The following is a 21,305-nucleotide window of genomic DNA, read 5'->3' on the forward strand; positions in this document are numbered from 1 at the left end:
CAGTCTTAAAAGTCATTCTCTAACTTGGTTCTATAAGGTTTTACCCACAAAGCAAATCAGAGGTTTTTCAGAAACTTGAAAATTGATTGCCAACTAAGTTAAGTCACTTGAATCATCTTGAAATATGTGTGCAGCTCATTATTACCCTATATTTACTGCATAGTTAGCTTGCCAAGGTTAATAACACAGCTTATGCTAATTATTTTCAAGCAAGAATCATTGTTATTGTTAGTAACTGAGGTTACTGTGACTTATTCAGAGATGACAGCAATAAAGACTGAGATCTGAGATCAACTTAATTTTCATGGTGGCTGGTTCTAGTGATGTGATGCTAACTCTACTGAGCTTCAACTGGGTTTCTGTGTGTTTGTAATTTGACAAATGCAGCAGACACATATGAAGATGATGATGGTGATGATGATGATGATGATAGTGACTTCATTCAGGGCTTATTTTAGAAAGCATCTTTCTGCCGTGCTTCAGCGAATATAACTTAAAATAGTATTAGATGGTTCTATTAGCAGATACGATATTGATCATATATATTTAGCAAACTGTTATGCTTTAATTCACCAATTAAAGAGAACTATACTATAACAACATTTCAAAACCACTCAGATCTTCATAATTAGAACCTTATTAGAGGCACAAATCATTATAAATTATAGGTTCAATAACTTTATAATATCATAGATTGTGTATGTAACGGATACCACCTCAGAAACCAGAGAGGTCACACAGTGGTAACTGCATCAGCTTAAATCTAATTAATGTTTTATGTTGTTTGGTTGCTTGTAGGAGCCTGAAGAGCAAAGATACTGTGGTAAAATTTCCCACCAGACATGCCAATGCTGATCATTTGATTAGGTACTTTTAATTAGTGGCTAACACAACCAGAAAACATCCTGAGACAAATCACTTGGAGCAGCTCGAAACCAAGGGCGGAAGGGAGGGAACTGGGCGGCACTTACCCATCCATCACCCTGTCTCAGAAGGTCTCTAATTAACCGGGGCCAATCAACAGAGGCAATCCATCAGCTATCACGTCAGCCTCGACCAATCGCAAAGCACCATCAGTCAGCATCTGAGGCCGCCAGAGCCAATGGCACAGCTGGATGACGGAGGGAAGCGAGGGCTGGCTGCCAGGGATGCAGAGGTTTTAGAGGACGAGGGGTGGAATGGGCCGTGACAGCTTTATTCATCCAACGCTTAAACGGCCTCAGAGGAGAGGCAGAGAAATGACAACGTGGAGAGGACGATTACGAGAGTTATCGATCCTCTTTCCTTCCCTGAAAAGAAAAGAAAACACTCCTCCTCCTTCTACTTCTCAACACTCCCTGAGGACTGCTCCGATAGACGTTGGAAGGCAGGTGGAAAAATGAGGGAGGGATTGAGGGAGGAGGCTCTGTCCCCCTCATTCATTCTTTTCCCTTGCTCATGCTGGTTCTTGTTTTTTTGCTGGCAGTGCATCTGCTTTACAGAAATACAGATAATGCTTACCCAAGGCCCTTCTCTGGCTTTTAGCCATCAGAACAACTGAAGCAAGGAGACATGGCTAAAATAAAAAAACAATCAGCGGGGGTGGAAAAATGGGCACTGATTCCAAAACACGGTAAGAAAAAAGCAACACAAAGCACGTGACATGGTGGAATTTAATGAAGCCAAAAACCATTTGGATTATTTTTTGTTCATGCTCATATTGCTTTTTAAGTGTTTCTTTCCGTTCATTAAAAAGCCAGACAGGCATAGACAAGAACAAAGTGGTAAGGAGGGAATGACAGTTCCAGACACGCAAAGTCACTTACTGCCCACAGCTCAAACACACACTGGTTTCAGGGTGTATGGCTGCACAGTTTTAGTGTATATAATACACTATATATATAAAACTGTGGTTACATTAGCACTTAACAGCCCACTTCATTGCAAGTTGTATAGCACCTTGTTTTTCAGAAATGTTTTTGTTCACATTACACTCATACACTCTTGTACACATACTCACTATTTAATCATTTTAAAGTTTAAAGGTACCCTGTGGAGTTTTTGGCCACTAGTAGCGCTAAGGAGCAATGTTCTTATGAGTGAGTCCCCATTTTATTTTAAACAAGCATGCACATGACATAACATATGTGCACGTGGGAGCACACGTGTGACGTGATACACATTCCTGCTACTGGTTTCTTGGTTTTCCACTGATTGACCGTTGGTGGCCGTTATATGCAAAGAAGCAAAGCAAGCATAACAAAGGCAAGGAGAAGAAGACTGCTTGGATTGATGTTAACAATGCAACATTTAAAATATAAAAAAAAATCTGATTAACAAAAGTTTTCTGAATAAGGATACATTTTGGAGATAAACACTGTGTTTAAAAGAAACCTCCACAGGGCATCTTTAATTTTGGTTTCACTGGCAAGGACCACACTGTCAATAGATACGTTTGAATGATTTTATTCATGGACAAGACAAGAAGTGCTGGCTTGTGCCTGCTAGACGCTGTATCCGAAGCGTTGTGGGAAAGTTACCATAGGGGAAGATCCGCTGTAGCACCCGGCCACGACAGACCCCCAGAAAGCTTCAGGTTAATTAAGAGAATATTGGGTTGATCTAAGATCTCTGAGATCTGAACGAATGTAGCGGTGGTATGCTTGGGAGGACCAGCGGCCCATGATCTGAATGAGATGTTCGGGAATGCCGTTGCAAGAGGCTGAAGTTGCGATTCTGATGCAGAAGGAGTGACCTGAGAAATGGAGAAATGGAGAAATGAGAATCGAGTGGCCACTAGGCCGGACTTGGAGACAAAAGAGGATCTGTCATGGTTGTGCTCTGGGATTGCCGGAGTAGCAAGTAGTTTGCAAGTGTCTTGAAAGGATTCAGAGGTGACTGGGCTTCAAAGAAAAAGACAGGAGTGGGCTGGCCCTTTTGAGTGGTTTGGTTTGCTTTAAGTAGAATGTCATAGTGTCGCTTGAGAACTGTGACAGGACTGAAATGCAGGCATGCCGGCGGGGGTTGAAGCGATGGGTAGATTCGGTGAATTTGGAGCATCTAAGGAAACCAAAAAAAGCAAGTGTGAACATGGCTTCTAAAGTTCTAGACAAGTGAGGGATGCTATATCTGGCACAGGATGGTGTGAATGTAGATGGACATCTACACGTGAGGGGAAGTCAGCTGGGGTCTTGAGCTGGCTCTTGACGCTGGAGACCTCGGAGAAGAAATGTAATCTGAGGATGGTTAGAGGCTGGACGGGGGATGCTGGTAAGGAGTTTAGAAAAGAAACTGATGCCGCTAAGATTGACCTTGATGGTGTGTGTTTTGATGGCCATTATGGAATGGGCATAGCTGATGAAACAGGATGTGGTGATTAGATCAAACAACGGGAAGTTAATGCTGTGCTAGTTAGTGCTGGTCATGAAAATGGCTGAAGCTCCTCCAAGCTGACCAGTAGGATGAGAGGGTCGAGGGTGCTATGCTGTTGATTATGGAATTCTGGTCGATGATCAGGGATATTAGGCCAGTCAGCAATGACTTTGGAATGGCCGGGCTGACACAAGCAAGCTCTGGGGGCCACTCTACTGCAAACCACCTTCCATTAAAGAAACCCCCAAAACTGAAGGAGCGGCATCAGTGTATAGGCAGATGTCATGTGGATGGGTCAGTTGTTCTTCATAGAATAAAGTGATGGTTAGCGAGAAGATGGAGCCAGAGGCAGAGTTCGGTGCAGCTTGGATTGTCCATGCTAATAGCACTCAAGAGTGATGGTACAGACAAAGCAACTGACAGAAGGTGGGAGATAAAGGCTCTCCCTTGGGGGATGATGCGAAAAACAAAGTTGAGGTGGCCTAGAAGGGAGAGGAGTTGCTGTTTGGTGCAGGATGGGGCAAGAAGAAAGTTAGACATCAGAAGGCTGCTGCAGTTGAGCTTTTCAATTGGAAGAGATGCCTGGAACAGGTTTGTGTCTAGGGTGATCCCCAGGAACTCAAGGGATGTGGAGGGGCCCTCTGTTATCTCTACTGCTAGTGGTCAGAGAATACTGATGTCAGTGTGACCAGACCAGAAGCGGGTGGTGATGAGGGAGGGGAAATGATGAGGAAGTTGTCCAAGAGATGGACGAGAAATGGAACCTTGTGGTTATTTAGCAGGATCCAGCAAAGGGCTTCTGACAGGGTGTCAAAGAGTTTGGGGCTGCTTTTGCAGCAAAAGGTGAGCCAGCAGATGCCAAAGAAAGATGCCATGATCCTTTGCCAGTGAGTTTAATTAGGCTGATGGTGTTGTTGATGGTAGCGTAGTGAAGGGAAGAGTATTTCCTAGTTGCAAAGCCGACAGGGCTGATGCGAAAGTGGTGAAATGGCGAATGAGTGAAAGGCCGATCATGAAGCCTTCTTCAGCCTCCTTAGAAATCAGGCGATTGACGGACTGGCTCATTGATGGCAGAGAGAAGATTTTTACATGAGAAAGGGATGGATGGTAGTATGGAAATTCCGGGGTGAAAGCCTTCTGTAAGTCCCTCTAAGAGGAATTGCACGAACACGGTATCAGGATGGTCCTAGAGCTGCTGCTAAGGCTGGGATGTTAATGGGTGTTGCCAAGTACTTACTGTACCTAGTTTTTGAGAGGTGGGTTTGTTGGGGCACATGAGACGGGCGTGGGCTTCACCTCAGGGTACATTGGTTTGTGCTGAGTGGTGCTGGCTGCTGGTACATTGGCTGGAAATCCTGGTAGGAGGTGGAAGGCCTTGGATTTTCGGTGATGGTGGGTCCAACTGTAGCTGAATGTGGGAGCTGATGCCGCTGAAGCTCTGGTGTTTTTTGTTCTGGCAGTTGGATCCAGTCTTTGTAGTTGATTCTGGTCTTCCTGTGGTCTTTGAACTGGATGCTATGGGGGAGTTGGAGTATTACGTCGGCGGTGACGGCCTGTCCTTGACATTCTTCTCCTTCTTTTTGCTGTTGAGTGAGGTGGGCTAAATGACTCAGATGAATCGTCGGGTGAATGGTAATCGCCTTGAATGTGGATGAGAGGAGAACCGGGTGGAATTTGGACCATGGAAGACTCACTCGCTTCCTTGTTGAGTGGCTGGTCGCAGGGAGTGGGGTCTCGGGCACAGAATTTTTCAGCCTCGGATGCTGGATCTACATGGCCATGGTCGTTGCCCAAATAGATCTTCGTCGGAAAGGGAAAGCGAGATGGAATCCATTCTCTAATGGGGTGAGTACTATTGGTAGGCTTAAGTTAGAAGCCGGTGTGCTCGGTGTGGTGTTTCTCGGTTTTAATCTTCATGCATAATGACAGAGTGAAGAAGAGGAGGTGGGTTAGCAGGGTATTTATGAAGGTGTCAGGAGTGATGTGAATGACGTGAGGTCCTGCTCTTGAAACTCAGCTAATTAGCTCCACTTATGTACATGTTTTTTACTCTGTCCTACCTTAAATGCCATAGCTGTGCGCACACACAGTTTGTGCAGTGGATTATTCCAACTTTTTAAGTGCACTCACTTTCATTTCTGGAATTTTAGTTTATTATACAGTATATTATTTAATTATATAAATGGCTAAAATGTTGCCTTGTGTACAACCTGTCTAATCACCAATCTTTGTTGGACTCCATAGTAGTGATATTGCCTTGTTCCCTGGTCTCAGCAACTTTGTTGAGCAAAGCAATCCTAACTGATCGAAATAATGGCCAAAACAATGAAAAGTTGTAATAAAGCAGAATTATCCTTTAACTTATTTGAAAACAGAGACACTGCTTTGAGACTGTGCATCTGCTGTATGCATAGAACAAACTTAAACTAAATAACATATTCACACTCTTTTCCTGGCACCCATTTATTTAATATGTACAGTTAAACATCCTCATAGTCATAGCATGTCCAAACACACAGGGTTGCTTCCTTGTATCCTATTTTCAGCCACTCTCTTCTCCCTCACTTTCTCCCTGCTACACCCACACACGCACTCCAGACGTTGCGCTGTGGGTGAACCTGGGCGGTGTTTCCTGATGTCATTAAGTGTGGGTTCTCCAGGGCCACATTGCCACATTTCACTCTACTACAGCTGCTGCCCAGGCCAAGTCCAGTAATCACTACTTACCAGCCACTCGGAGCCACAAGCACGCCAGCAGAAAAAGGCTCCAGGACCTGCACATGGGGCCAACTCGCTCGGCCCACGTCAATCAAGTCCACTCAGAAACAAGCCTGATACTAACAGAGTCTCCTCTGAGCCCAAATACATTACACGAATTGCGAATGTTAGCTCGTTACGTGAATTGGCAGCATCGATGAACAGATGTCTCTTTGCCAGCATAGAGTTCTTGTGAATTTGCGAGCCAAATGTTGAGCCGACATTTTGAAAAGAAATTGTCTCTTCGGTAAAATGGTGGACAGCTAAAACCACACAGCCCAATAACAGCCGGCTGGCTTTCCTCGTGGGCATGCTGCTTCATTCAATTTTTCCCCTGCCACTGTTATTGTAGCTGACCCCTCACCTGGTCCGTTCAGACACTGTTGGTCTGAAGCATATTCTCTGTCAGCCTTTGGTTAAATGTCTGAGCCAGCAGGATGTGACCACACAGACAGGAGGCATATATAAAACTTAATAAGAGTTCAGTGGGGGAAAAATGAAAAAGCAAAAGAAGAAAGACCAAGCAAATGGAAATGGAAACAGTCCTAATACTCAACAAGAAGTGTTTGTTTTGATTTTGCTAATTGCAGTTCAACCTACAGGAAATGTATGAGCTTGATATAGGGGTAAAGCAAAAGTGTTGTCCATAATTAGTGTTCTTGTGGTTATCAGCATCTGGCTGGAACAATGGAGGACATGTGTAATTATACTGTATGTGCACATATTTGAGAGGATGTGGGTATGTGTGCCAGACACACACAAACTTGTGTGTGTGTGTCGCTCTGAAACTGGGACTAAAATGTCATTGCTGTCATGGGAGAGCTGTAATCCCAAATTTTGCCAATAAACAGCTGCAGATTAATTTTGACGTTAAGGAGTCGTTCAATATTTTGAAAAAGTTTACAGGTGCTGCTAGGTGGATATTGTTACTTTTGAAGCGAGATAGGCTAGCTTTTTCCAGTCTTTGCTGGAACTCGAACTAACTCGCAGCAGGGATTACTTGGTGCTTTCTCAACTGAGAATATTCAGAACCCATTAGATGATGTCACACGTGTAATTTTTAAGTAAGGCTTTTCTTTGGTCATTCAAAGTTGACATATTGGAGATACAAACTTTCCCGAGACATGACTGATGGAAAAAATAATCCCCCACCAACCCTTAACTACAGAGTTACAGGTATTAATTTCATACCAGAAAAAAGAAAACTTTTAAAGCCGTCCTCAAAAAACATCAAAACACTGGCACACATCGCAAATCAGAGCTGCCAGCAGCAGCACTTGGATCTAAAGAGGACAAAAAAAAGAATGAAAGAAAGAAAGAAAGAATGAGAAATGAGAACAAACCATCATCTCAGGTTTACTGCCTTGGAGTGAGAGAGATCGAAATACAAGATACTGGCCGAATGTGTCGCGTCAGTGCCCAAGTTTATACACTCACAATACGAGAGCTATTAAAAACAGAAGAAAAAGAGAGTGGAGGCAAAGAAAAGAGAGAGGGGAGTAATTTAATTTCATCTGCACTAAAAGGCAGAGTGTTGGCACCGGTCAGTGATTCGCCTCGTTAGCTCCCTACCTCTCTCACGCCAGCCAACGCATATTTTTCTCGTGAGTAATGTAGAAGATGAGGAGTTTGCCCTCCTCCTTCTTTTCCTCCTCCTCCTCTTCGTCGTCCTCCTTTTCTTCTTTGTTCCACCTCTCACTTATCTAATCATCCCTCCTGCAGTACAAGTTTAAACGTTTCATTTGAAGTTCAGATAAAGATCTCAGAGCTGTGCGACCTTAAAGAGAGAGTGTGTGTGTGTGTGTGTGTGTGTGTGCATGCGTGTGTGTGTGATGCAGTTCAATGGGTTATTGTAGCAGCTCTAGGAAGTGTAAAGGGATCATTGACATTAAATGGCATATAGGGTCAACTATAAGATTCCCTTAAGACAGGCCTGGGCAATTAGAGAAAAACAAGACATGAGACAGTGTGTATTCCACTTGTATCTGATGAAAAAGCAGAAACACAGAAGTACACACACACACACACACACACACACACACACACACACACACACACACACACACACACACAGACAACATGCACAGACTCACACTCACTAACCTCCACACACGAACTGTGTGCCAGCGCAGCCACACACACTTCTCACTTCATCACCCTGCGGGCTTGTTAAAAGGCAGTTTGCAGCGTGCAGTAAAGCAGGGCTACGAGTTGCCGCGGAGAGTCAGGTAACAAATTGGCAGGGCTGTTTTCCTTTGCCATTGATTGTGGGAGTGGGTGTTTTCACTGCCACAGCCGAGTCACCCTGTTGGAGCCCTGGGCCTGCGCTGGAGCGTGAACAAGAGGGAAATGATGGAAACACGATTCATGTCTTCTCTCTCTCTGTCTCCTCTTTTTTCTCATCACTTCTCCTCCTGCCTCTCTATCAGTCTGTGTCTCTTTCTCTTCATTCTCTCTCTCACCCTGAGGGCCAACAGCCATATTATTAATCTATTACACTCCCCTTTTCCTTCTGTTCTCATTTGCGCTGTCACCATGCTTCCTCTGCTTTGTTTTTTTTCTCCTTTTTTTACTCTGACTCACTCTGCCGCCGTATTTCATTTCAAAGTTCAAACAGGGTTTTAATTCACTTTTCAAAATGGGGGTGGGGGAGATTCAGGGAAGAAGACAAGCATTATATTCATGGAATGTGACAAGTGGTTCACTATGGGATTTTAAAGAATAACTGCACACACTTTGATTGAAGAAACTACATGTAATTTGCATTGTTAAATTTGGAACCCCCATGACTTTTAGTCACTTGGGGGCAGCGCCACAAACACATCATTGAAATTGATGTATGCAGTAAGCATACATTTGCCTACACTGCTCCAACAACACTGACATATATTTTGTTTCTGTCCACCTGATGACTTTTAAGTCCAACATACGATCTTTGTTTTGCTCTGTTTTGCTCTCCACCAACTCCTGAGGAAAATATCTGGCTGCTAAATGCTCCACTACCATATGTTACACAGCCAGGTGCGAACTTTGTCAGTCTGTTGTTTGGTGCTGGGCAGGTAGCTTACAGTGAGTTTATTAAAGTTACCTGCGTGTACAAACAAAGCTGAGAGGGCTGCAGCTGAGCCAGTTAGTAAAGTTGTGAATAATAAAACCAAAACAGTAGCTGAAAGATGTTGTGATGTTCTGTAAAGATGAGGGGAAGTGCATTTTTGAATAATAATTCTCTATTTGGACGTCACTACAATTGAAAGTGGTTAAAATTTATGTTTTTTTTATTGTAATAAACCAGAATAATTCTTTAAAACGGCTTAGCAAGTCAGGTATTTGCTAAGACCATATTATTTTCTCTCTCTTTTATGGCATTTAATTACTGCTGCCCCTCATCCTACCATATTCTTAGGGTTCTTTCATACTCTTACTTGTTGCTCTAGTTACTTTACTTTCTTTCTCCAAAATGCAATAATGTATTATTAGCATTTATGGAAGTTAGCACATTGAATCCCAGCATTATTAAATTAATTATAGATGCTTGTTAAATAAAAAGAAATCAGTGCTTATGGAACCGTTTTCAAATATACTTAAAATTTGCCCAAATGTTCTTTAAGGCAAAACGAGCAAGCTGACTCACAAGCATTCAAAAATGGTCCACACGGTGAAGCAGTTTCAGTCTGGCATATGGCTAAAGGGAAACTTTTTATTAGAGCTGTTAAAAAACATGACAAGAGAATAAAGAATTTACTGTATTGTTTAATCAATAAAACAACTCCTCAGAACTTCAAGACAGACATGAAGATGAAACTGACTTTGTTCAGCTTGCTTGTTATGACTCTGTAAAGCAGTGTCCCACAACAAAAACAGGGTAATTTTGCCATAAAACCCTAAATGGGCAGTAGAGAGAGGAAACCAGAGAAGAAAGAGCTCAGTCTGAAATGTTAAGACTACACCACGGCACTATTTCCTAAAGGGCAATCACAGGCTGTTCGTCCAGGCTTTGCTCACACTTCAATGTTAAGTGTGTGCATGTGTGTGTGTGTGTGTGTGTGTGTGTGTGTGTGTGTGTGTGTGTGTGTGTGTGTGTGTGTGTGTGTGTGACTGGAGGCCAACCCCCAAAACACCTATATAATTACAGCCTCTCTTTTTTTTTTTAAATCCAGGGTAATGACTTTGCGTCCAGACGGGTGATGACCGGCCCTTTGATTGGCCGCAGGGCCAAGCTGTGGACGTGGCTGATTGGATGCAGTTCCGACAGATGGATGAACAGACAGTGAGGTGCAGACAGGAGATGTTCCTGAGTCCAATTATGCAAGCCTCTATCTCTCTCTCTCTCTCTCTCTCTTTTCTATCAGTTAATGTTCCCTGCCAGACGTCTCCTCTACAATCCATCATCGAGAACAGCATTTTCAATGGGGCAAATATTAACGCCATCCACAACCCTGCCACATACATGACATGTGGAAGTGACAGCCCATAATTCTGTGCATTCTGGCCCTGACACAGAAACATAAAACACTCTATTTAAAAGGGCATAAGCAGGTTTTAACATGTCAACCTATGGTCCTATAAGAAGTGTACACACAAACACACACATCCACATACATCTTTACGGTGTACAACAATACTTATGAGGACCAAGGTTAAACACGATGAAGAAAGTCAGAGCAGGGACAGAAATACAGGCACACACAGTTACTGTTAAGTATCTAAAATGCTGGTTTTCTTACTATGTGTGGGCAAGGATGTCTGTTTAGTGAAGCAGATGGTGATAGAGCGAGCAAGAGAGGGGAAAAGAAGTAGTTGGGAGTCTTGTATGGAGGAGTTTATACTTTATGTCTCTCCAAATTGGAGCCCTTGGCAGTTCCCGGTCTCGCTCATACATACATGGCAGCAGATCAATCTTTCCACTCTTTTCCGGCTCTCCCTGTCTCCGCTTTTAGGTATTGAAATCTGCGAATGTTCCTATTTGCATGTGTCACTGCGCATGAACTCGGCTGTGTGTGTACATACGTGTCAAGTTTTAGAGCGAGAGGGAAGAGAGCGTAAAAAGGAATGAGAGCATGGAGAAGCGTGGTGCACTGAGGAGTCACTTTATGTCTCTCCAAACTGGAACACTTGACTCCAGATCGTTGGCTTATTTCTCATGCCACCCGGCTGCCAAGTCAGATTATTATCCGACAGCACTTGGAAAGTGAGCACTCTTGGTTTTTCTCTGCCAGTCTGCTCTTACTGGGATGTGACGGAGTGTCTCAGGATGCATGCTGCTGGTGGTGACAGGGGGACGCATTGTCTGGGTCTGATTGTCCTTCCTCTGTGCAATCAAGAAGGCACGGTTTGGCATGTCATATTTCCTGATCCAATCATTAACAGTTGAACACACTTTCATGACTAACTGTATTATTTTGGCTTTGAGGAGTGAGTACATCCACTTTTACTCCAGTTTAGCGGTTGTGAGTCTTTGGCTTTCCATCCCTGTGCATTGATGTGTGTATGTGCACACGAATACAGACTCACTGAGCTTCCTGCCGCACTATTGTCTGGACTTCACTTGACATTTCCTACATATGTTCTTGCATTAATGCATAAATGCCTGGTGTCCAGTAGGAAGGCACAAAGAAGAATGCAGTGTGAGGGCTGAGGCCTGTCCAAATGGCTGGTGTAAAGATTAACTACCTCTGAGATTTGCTCTACTATTAACAAGAGCATGACAATGGGCGGTATGGGAACATGTTAACATAACGGAGAGAGCAGGTTGGCAAATGTGTGCAAAGGACTTTCATTATTTTAAAGGGTGTCTGTCTGGCAGCACTGGGATCTGTTTCAGTATCAAGGGACACATATTTCCTTGTTAGCTGATGCATCTTATTTGTCTTGTAGGAACAGAAATATTAAAGGAAATCTCTACATTTTTAGTTTTTTTAAAAGTCTGAAGTCAGCATGCAGTCTGTAGCAGGTTTGTAAGGCTGGTTGTTTTGGAAATGTTACAATGTCATGTGTGTGGATATGAACTTTCCTATCTATGTTCTTTACTGTCCTGAATCTGTGTTCTTGGTATTTTCAATTACGTTATGTGTGTGGATTTAAGACCAATCAAACCAAATTCAAATGCCTTAATACAGTTATTCAGTGGCAGGGCGAATGCAGCTGCAAATAGCACTCATCCTGTTTCTTTTTAAGTTTATATAGTACTTATTTTGCAACAGGAAATATGTTTTGAAAGAAAAATCTGCCTTGATTAGTAGTGAGGTAGACAGGAAACATTGAGGAAACCTTCAACAAAGGTCCCCGGCCAGAACCAAATCACACTGAAGCCATAGATTATGCCGGTGGTTATCAAAGTGGACCCACTATAATTCCATTTATAAGAAACACAATGACAGATGGTAAGACTATTTTGGTCATGGGTTTCATGCACTTTTTGTAATAAATAAATCATTTAAAAAGCAAAAATTCTATCAGATCGGGGACCCTGGGATGAAGTCTAATTTGTGTCCATTTAAATGTCCTTGATGTGAAAAAAGTCAAACCCTGGGCCAGCGGCAAGCCCCCAAGTAAATGTTTTATTGTCTCTGGGGGTTGCCGGAAAGCAAGGTAAGTGCTTGCTGAGCAAAAGTGGGCACATGTAAAAACATTGTAACATGTCATCACAAAATAAATGATGAAAGTGTGAGTGTGAAAGTGTTTCACAGGACGATGACTAGTTTGTATGATCTGAAGCTTTACATAAATGAGCAATAACAGGAAGTGCTGAGAGTTGGTTTTTTTTTTGTTCTCACATGGGATATTTTAAGTACTAATCTTCTGCTTGCTGGAGAATGACAGGAAATGTTGCGGACATATTTTTCACCAGTCTACGTTATGCTTGTGCGTCTGCTCGGATGCCGACTGATGGAGATGACAGCGGGGCCTGGCTTCTGTCAGCGACAAAAATGGACGCAGGTCAAGGTTCAGCCAGGAAGTTATAGAGTGATGCTGTCGGTGAGATGGAAGGACAAACACAGACAGAGGGGGAAGGAGATGAAAGGAGTCAAGAGAGATTGATGGAGGTGTGTGATTCTGACAGGGGGAAAAAATGTTTTCGATGCGTAAAAGGCAAAACCACGATTAAGAGAGCTTTGACGTTAGATGCAGAAAGGAATGTTACTGTGGCACATAAGGGGCTAATACGCAACTATAGTATATTTGTGATTAATATGAAAGTAGAATGTGGAGACTGGTTCAGAAAACATTAAATGCATATTAAGTCCTGTCAACCTGTAGAGTGCTGGAAAACCATGCTTATTGTAAGCCAACCAGTAAATGCAGTTAGGTCATTTCAGTCTGTAAAACAGTTTGTAGGAGAATCAAAATCAAATGATTGTGGTATATGTTTTATGTGGTTTTATTGTTACAGAGTTCAAAACAACATGGACCAAAAGCAATCAAAAATCTTGCATGAAACCTTAAGGGTGAAGGTGGAAATATTTGGGTTCCTCCTTCTTTTTTTCTTTCATTTGAAACAAAGCACTAACACAAAACACACAGGTACAGAGTGTTGAGAGCAGCAAATGGAATAGCTTTTATGAACTCAATTAATCATATAGAAAATATATAAATACAAAAATAAAAACATTTGTTTGGAGGTAAATGTTTTAGATTATTTCCTTACATTAAGTTACGGGAAATGAAAAATAAGTGGTTTTACGAGCAAATTGTTAGACGTGTGAGAAATTAAAAAAAGGGGGAGTGAAGTGAAGTATTATTGGCCAACAGTGACTTTTATGGGATGTGAATGGTAGTAATGTGTCGTGGGGTTTCACCATATGTGGCTGAGATTATGGGAGCGTCGTGCTGCTCGTTGCCTTGTGTACCGCACAAACAAACCCTGATTCATGAGAAATAGGCCGCCATAATCAATCAACTTCAAACTTGTATTTACCAGGGAACAGTGTGTGTGACAGGCAAGATCAGCCAGCTGTCTGAGGAGAACACACACAAACATAGGCACACAGTTATTCCCACACAGGCACAGGAAAGGCACATTAACACTGACTAACTTTAATATTCACATGCATGAACTTTAAGTGCACAAACAAGCCATCAGCAGCTCTCATTGCCAGTGAAGTGTGGTATTTCCTGCCCTGCTGACACATATTCGCAAGACACATACACACACGCCCTCGTCACCCCGATTTCCCTTAACAAATGTCCAGAGCAGGCCCCTGGATGTATGCAGTGCTAACAGTTAGGTCTTGTTGATTTAACACTGAGGGAATAAAGCTGAGACATGAGTGCTATTATATATATATATATATATATATATATATATATATATATATATATATATATATATATATATATATATATATATATATATGTATACACATATACATAAATATAAAGAGAGATGGGAAGAATAGGCTGAGACGCATTTTGAATTTCATACGACTCAAGGGGCAAAATGTAGATTAGTTCACTAAAATATATGAACAAGTCTCCATTCAGAGAGATATTTACCCTTGTGTTTTGTTGACATTAGCTTTACATTTGTTTGGGACCCCACAGACCCCAGTGCTGAATGCTTTAAAAATAATTAAAATAAATGTAAAATTGAAAATGCTTTTGTCTTTTGACCGTGTCAGAATCTAGTATGTTGAAGAGTATTGAAGTGGTAAACCTTTCCTGTAACAAACTGAGCAGGCACCTTTGAAAGCATTTTTAATACACCAAATGAAGACATATTTGATGTGCATTTTATATGGGTAATACATGTGGAAATATGCATTCCCTGTGAATGACTTTTTGTTTGCCAAAAAGTCAAGGACAAGGACATAGTGGTGTTACTGACAGTACTGTGTGCTTATGGCCAGTAAGACTCCCTGTCATCCAAATCCAAACCCCAAATAAGTGTGAGAGGTGTTGTGCAACATAAAAAGTCCTGTCAACAGCAATCACATATTCAGAGCATATGAAAATCCTTATGTGACCATGTTTCATAGCTGGGCTCTGTGAGACTCCAAACTGAAGATTTTTTGAAGTGGACTTTTAAAACGTATCATTGTTTTAAAAATATGCTAAAAAAGTAACAAGTTGATAAAACAAAATTATGAAATGTTTTTTGAGCTGTTCAATAGAGCTCAGGGTCTCCAGGGGCCCAAACAGAACATTAGCTTTCACACTGTGATTTGGAAAACATGACGTTTACTGAGCTGCTTATGATAAAAATTGGGCTTAATTTTTTGACATCCGCAATGATGTGAATGCATCAGAAGGTGAGATATACGAAGGTATACATGTCCCGTGGGAGCCACAAAAGTATAGCTTCACCTCTCCATAGCTGAAGTACTGCTTCTGTTTTTAAAACTCCTGTGCCAGCATTGAAGATTAAACACGAAGAGGCAGTCTGCTGTCTGCCTACAAACCACAGTTTTGCAGTATTAAGTCAAGGTAGCAGCTGTAAGGATAAATAGGGAAGAGACCTTTTTGAGTGTAATTTTGCTTTTGCTCTTTTTGTTATGTTTACCTTGGTTTAACTTTGACATTTAGGAGGCTTTCACATCTACCTCATTTGGTCTGCACTTTCTGACTTTTCAGTTTGGTCCAAACCAAAATTGCAGGTGTGAAACCTCGGTCCGGACCAAACAGATGAAAGTTGGTCAGACGAAAAGAGGTAGTCTTGGTCCGGATCAAACTGAACCATGGTTCGGTTCGTTTCTGGTGTGAAAGCATTTTTTGGATGGTTTGGACTTTCAGACTATTTACAGGAAATTTGGCGGTTGACGTGTAAACCGGAAACAAATAAATGCACGGAGAAATGCATTGAAATAAGGACACAATTATAAATCTCCTGTGACAGCTCATCTTTTCAAACAGACGGCCACTATAGAAGTACACTGCCACATACATATTGGGCAGCAGAAGGATTGCTGGCTGTCTTCTCCTCCTTTCCTGTCGGCAACGTTATAATGTTTGCACTACTGAACTAGCCTTCAGCAGGCCTATAGTTGGTGCTGCAGGTGGTAATGCCACAATAATAATGTAGTGGTAAATATATGTTATGTTCATATGATCATATGTTCATTTTTTATTCATTCATTCTTGTCAAAGTTACCCGCTGAACTGTTTAATAAATCAATCAATGTCAAGTACAGGGAGACGCAGCCCACATAGATGATGACGACAGGACGCAAGTCTGTCATGTAAAGTCCTTTAGTGCGGTCGCAGAGTTGCAGTGTGAAACCAAACCAAAATTAACGTATTAAAAATGAATGTACCAAATGTATCAAAAAATGAACTTTGGTTCGGACCTTGGTGCGGACTTTTAGGTGTGAAAGCCCCCTTACTCTTCTTGACAGTAAACTTTATTTAATGGATTAGTTTGGCCCTTCCCTATTAGTACAGAAATACTGTGTCTACAAAACTTACAAATTAACATTAAACATTTGATTTAAAATCACTAAATAAAATGAAATATTACGAAGGAATGAGTTAGAAGTATATATATAGTATACATAAAACCATCAAGATAAGCACACAAGGTAAAACACTTCCGTCAGTGGAAGCTCATTTCTGTGATTAAGTGACACAAAGCCAAGAACAGCAAGCGTCTCTGATGATTTCAGAGTGGCTGCTTATCAAATGTCAGTCCTCACACTGATCCCATGTCAGACACAAGTAAATAAAGTGTGAATCAATAGCCGCCATTAACTGTAACCTTATCTTATCATCTACTGAGCCTGGACATTCATACAGTAAATCTACGTTATGTGGCAGGTCAAGAACCAAAACACAGGCTCATGTCTCAGCAGCTGCCAGCAGATGAATGAAGGTGAATCCATGTAAAGCTTGTTCACTGTCAGCCTCTTTCATTAAACACAACATGAAACCAGATGATTATGTACTATGCTTCAGCAATAAACTGTTAAAGTGTATCAGAAAATTAGTTGTCTTTGATGGAGCGCAACACAAATGCAAATTGAGAGCAATTTTGCTCATTGTCTCAGTCAGGCGAGAAGCTTGTCTCTACAAAATGGCAACCTTTTAGCCTGAAAGCAGTTTGTTTAATGGATTTTAAAGGTTTCATGGGGTTGTGAGGTTAAGGACTTTTCTGAACCTTTTGCAAGTTCCTTTTACAGAAACGTAAAAACATGATTTAAGTTTAAAGCAAAATGCAAGTTGGATTCACAAACACAGATTAAAGGCCCAGTTAGTAATATTTAGTTTCAGAAGTAGGAGAATGAAGGAAACTAACCCTTTTGTGCTTGAGTACATGTACTTAGTTACATTCCACCATGGCCAATAAAACAGTATCACTGCCTCTTGGACCAATGTATAGAAAAACCTGAAATTTCTGTTGGTAAATAGAGCTGGAACATAGACCTCTTGGCAAATGTGCGTACTTCTAAATGTATTGTTCTTATTTTATTTTAATTAGTTTTGGGAAAATTTGTTGTGCATCTTAAATGAATTTTTGCCTGTACTTTGTTATTGCATCTGAACTGAACATTATGTTTACTGTTTCATAGTGTGTGACAGCTGACTTAGTCTGTTTATTGGTATAATTTTTTTATGACCTCTTGGCCTGGTCTGTCTTGAAAAAGAGATTTAAATGTTTACAATACTTTTAACCTATTAAAGAAAGGAAAGGGAATAGGTTATTGTCACTATAGAGTGTATAGAGACACCTGTGGTGTTGGGTCCCAATAACTGATCTCATCCATTTCAGGTTGGCAAAATACAAACATGTGCTAAGCTTCAAAGCTAATGAGTCTCTTACCATTTTTTTATTAAAAATTTTTTATTAGCAAAGAGCAACAAACAAAACCTTCGGGTAGCAGGCTTCCCATGACATTTGCCAATTAAAATAAAAAACATTGCCAGCGGCAAATTATATCTTTCTATCTTCTATCTATCTATCTATCTAATTAACATTAATTCTGTAAGAAACATTAGTGACTAGAGGCAGAAATCTGACTTTCAGTTAAGTCATTTATGATTTCAGTTAATGCCAATGTGAAAAGCTGAACCTAAATAGATTTGACAAGGAAATTTAATGGAAAGCGAGTTCAGATTTGATAAACTGCCATCCAACCCCAACCTTGGACACCTGTGACCTGGCACTTAATAAGTGAGACAGTAAGTAAGGAGGTTAATGACATCATGCTGCAGTACTGTATGTGTTGGTGCTGTACAAGAGCCCCACATACAGAAGAACAGAGTGCAATATTTCTTTTTTCTGGCAGGCAAATGTGGAGGGCAGAAATGCATAGGACCAGATGCATGAACTGCAAAAAGCGATTTGGCATGAATTTGTTATACACAAGCACAATGATGACTGCAGAATGGCACAGGGGATGCTGGGGACACAGACGCTCCCTCTCTCTCTTTCTCTCTCTCTCTCACTGACACACACACATACATACACACCTACAGTGATTTCCCCCCAGACTCCTTGTCCTCCACAGTTGAACACATGTCATTTGGATGCCGCCCCTCCAGCACACTGACAGAACGGCATTTGGAAACACTCATCTCCTGATCGCATCCCTGCTCTGCTCCCTGTTATTCCCAGACAGGTGTCCCTGCACACACACACACACACATATAGAAACACACAGACCCACACATAGTTTAATACTGTATACTGACATAATATTCAGATATAATCCAATTAAAAAAATCATCATGCATAAGCAAACATACTCAACGAAACAACAACAAGCTCATATAGACATATGCTCATACACACACATTCACACTCCATCTCTATGGCGACTGCTGAGCTCTGACACTCTCAAGTGTGTTGCTTCTTCATTAAGGTCCTCTTCTGCTCTGCTCTGTGTGACCAGGTCCTCACACACACACATACACACCCAGACATGTGTTTGGCTATGAGGGGCCTTCCATTCTACTCACTAATGTCTCCCTGTTGCCTTTTTAGCTCTGCGCTTGTTTTGTATGTGTATGTCGACGCATGCATTTCTGCATGAATGTGTGTGTGTTTGTGTGTGTTCAACCAATACATACATATCTACTGGAAATCCCTGCTTCTGGGGGCTTTCCTGTGTGACAAACTGAGCTATGTGTGCGGAGAAGAAGGAGATAAGAAAGCATATATTACAAACTTGCTTGGCCCATTGTGACATGTGTGTGTGTGTGTGTGTGTGTGTGTGTGTGTGTGTGTGTGTGTGTGTGTGTGTGCGTTTAGCGGTCCCCTTACATCTGCTGTGAGCTGGGTTAATGTGCGTGACTGCTTCTAACCCAGGTCACAAGAGAGGGGTGCCTGGGTGACATAGTGATATGTGAAGGGTCATGCACAATCTCCCCACCCATATGGAGTTTTATCACACACACTCACACACATATACACCCACACACACACGCACACACACAAATGCACACACACTAAACAGGAATGGGGTAATTAATAGCCCCTTTACACATCACTGATACACCCAGGAGACATGGCATTCAAGGAGAGTCTCACATACACTTTAACAGAGCAGGTGTGTGCATATTTGGGGGTTGGGTGGGGTTAACAAACAAAAAGTCTTTTCCATTCCAGTGGTTTTGGGGGGGTTTGACATTTATTCCTAGATCTCATCCTCTAAATGTAAAAATTAATGTTACAAAACAATAGTAATCCATTCATATTTGTCCCTTGATCAGATAAAACACAAACAGATACATCTATTTGCTATTTATTCTCTTTACTTGTATTTATTTATTGTTTGTTTATCTTTAGAATGCCTTTTTGTCCCTTTTGCACTATACCCTGCTGCTGCTGCAACACTGTGACTTTTGGGATTAATAAAGGATTTTTTCAGTTAGAATTTTTTGAACAATTGTAAAGAGCACATGTCATTAACTCCTAGTTGTAGTATTTTTCCCAACTGCTGCTGCCTGTTCTTTGACAGGCAGATGCACCCGGCAGCTTTTTTGGCACCACGGAGTGCTTCCAAAAGTGAAAAATTTTCATCTCACCAGAAAAGTGCGACAAGAGAGGTCGACCACTTCTCCCTCAGCCAGCCAATCACAATGAAGAAAATACAGGGTTCCCACGAGAGAAATAAAAATAGAGAAATGTTGGTCATGGCAGGTAAATGCTGTCAAGTGATCTTATATCTGTAGTACGTTAAGCAATGGGAATGTGCAACTGAGAAACAGGAATACAAAATGGTATCTGTAACAGAAACAATGTGAGCCATCTGCCTATTTTTCTCACATTAAGGACTGGGATTTTGTAAGTTAAAAATGACTGTATGAACGCAGCGCAAGTTTGTACATTAACGCTCCAAGAGTCAGTTTGCCCAGATAATACATAGCACATATTTTCTTTTGGTGGTATATAGTCCACCTCAATACAGTGGAGGTGAATGGAATTTCTTTGGTGGTGCTCACAATATGTAAAATGTATATCTACATTGCAGAGCACACTGAGAAGACCTTTAATAGAGACCCTTTTTTCAGCAGAAAAATGTTCCACTAAAAACTGTTGACAGTCAGCTGTTACAACTTATGAACTTATCAAAAACAACACAATTTTTGTTCATCATTGTTGAATGATGCAATTACCAGTAAATCCATTCTGCCTTCTGCCCTCCCTCCCAATTTTTGCATTTTGGTTCAGTCCGGCAGCTGCTCAGCAGATAGGTCAGGAAATGTATGGGGGGGGTGGGGGTGGGGGGGTGGAGGAGGGAGAGACGAGACTGAAAATGAGATTGGCCAGATTAGATTGCCTGATTGAGCAATTAGCTATCGTCTCCATCATTTGGCTGGGGCCTGGCGGCATCTGCCACTGTGGGGTACACACCGCCACACACAGGCCTGCCACAGCACACACACACACACACACACACACACACACATAGCCCTACACATGTGCAGAAAGCTGTGTGAGTATTTCAAAGAAAGTGTGTCCCACCAAATGTGTTCAGCTCTTTCCAAATCTGGTGTGAGTGGATGCCAGTGTGTGTGTGTGTGTGTGTGTGTGCCTTCTCATTGTGGTTTATGTCAGAATAGCTAACAGCTTGTCAACCACACTCCTATTTTCATTTCCTTAATGCTCTCCCATGTCTATCTCTCTCTCACTTTCATACCCTACTTCTCTTATTTCTCTTCAGAGGGCTGTTCACTCACTCGCTGATGTATTCTTTCATCACCAACACCCCGCACACACTCTTTCCCTATGGCTCCCTCTCTTTCTCATTCAAAGTTTTTTT

Source organism: Micropterus salmoides, unplaced genomic scaffold, assembly GCF_014851395.1.
Source record: "Micropterus salmoides isolate LMB-PRFRI ecotype aquatic unplaced genomic scaffold, ASM1485139v1 Ms_hic_scaffold_3, whole genome shotgun sequence".
Lineage (NCBI taxonomy): Eukaryota > Metazoa > Chordata > Actinopteri > Centrarchiformes > Centrarchidae > Micropterus > Micropterus salmoides.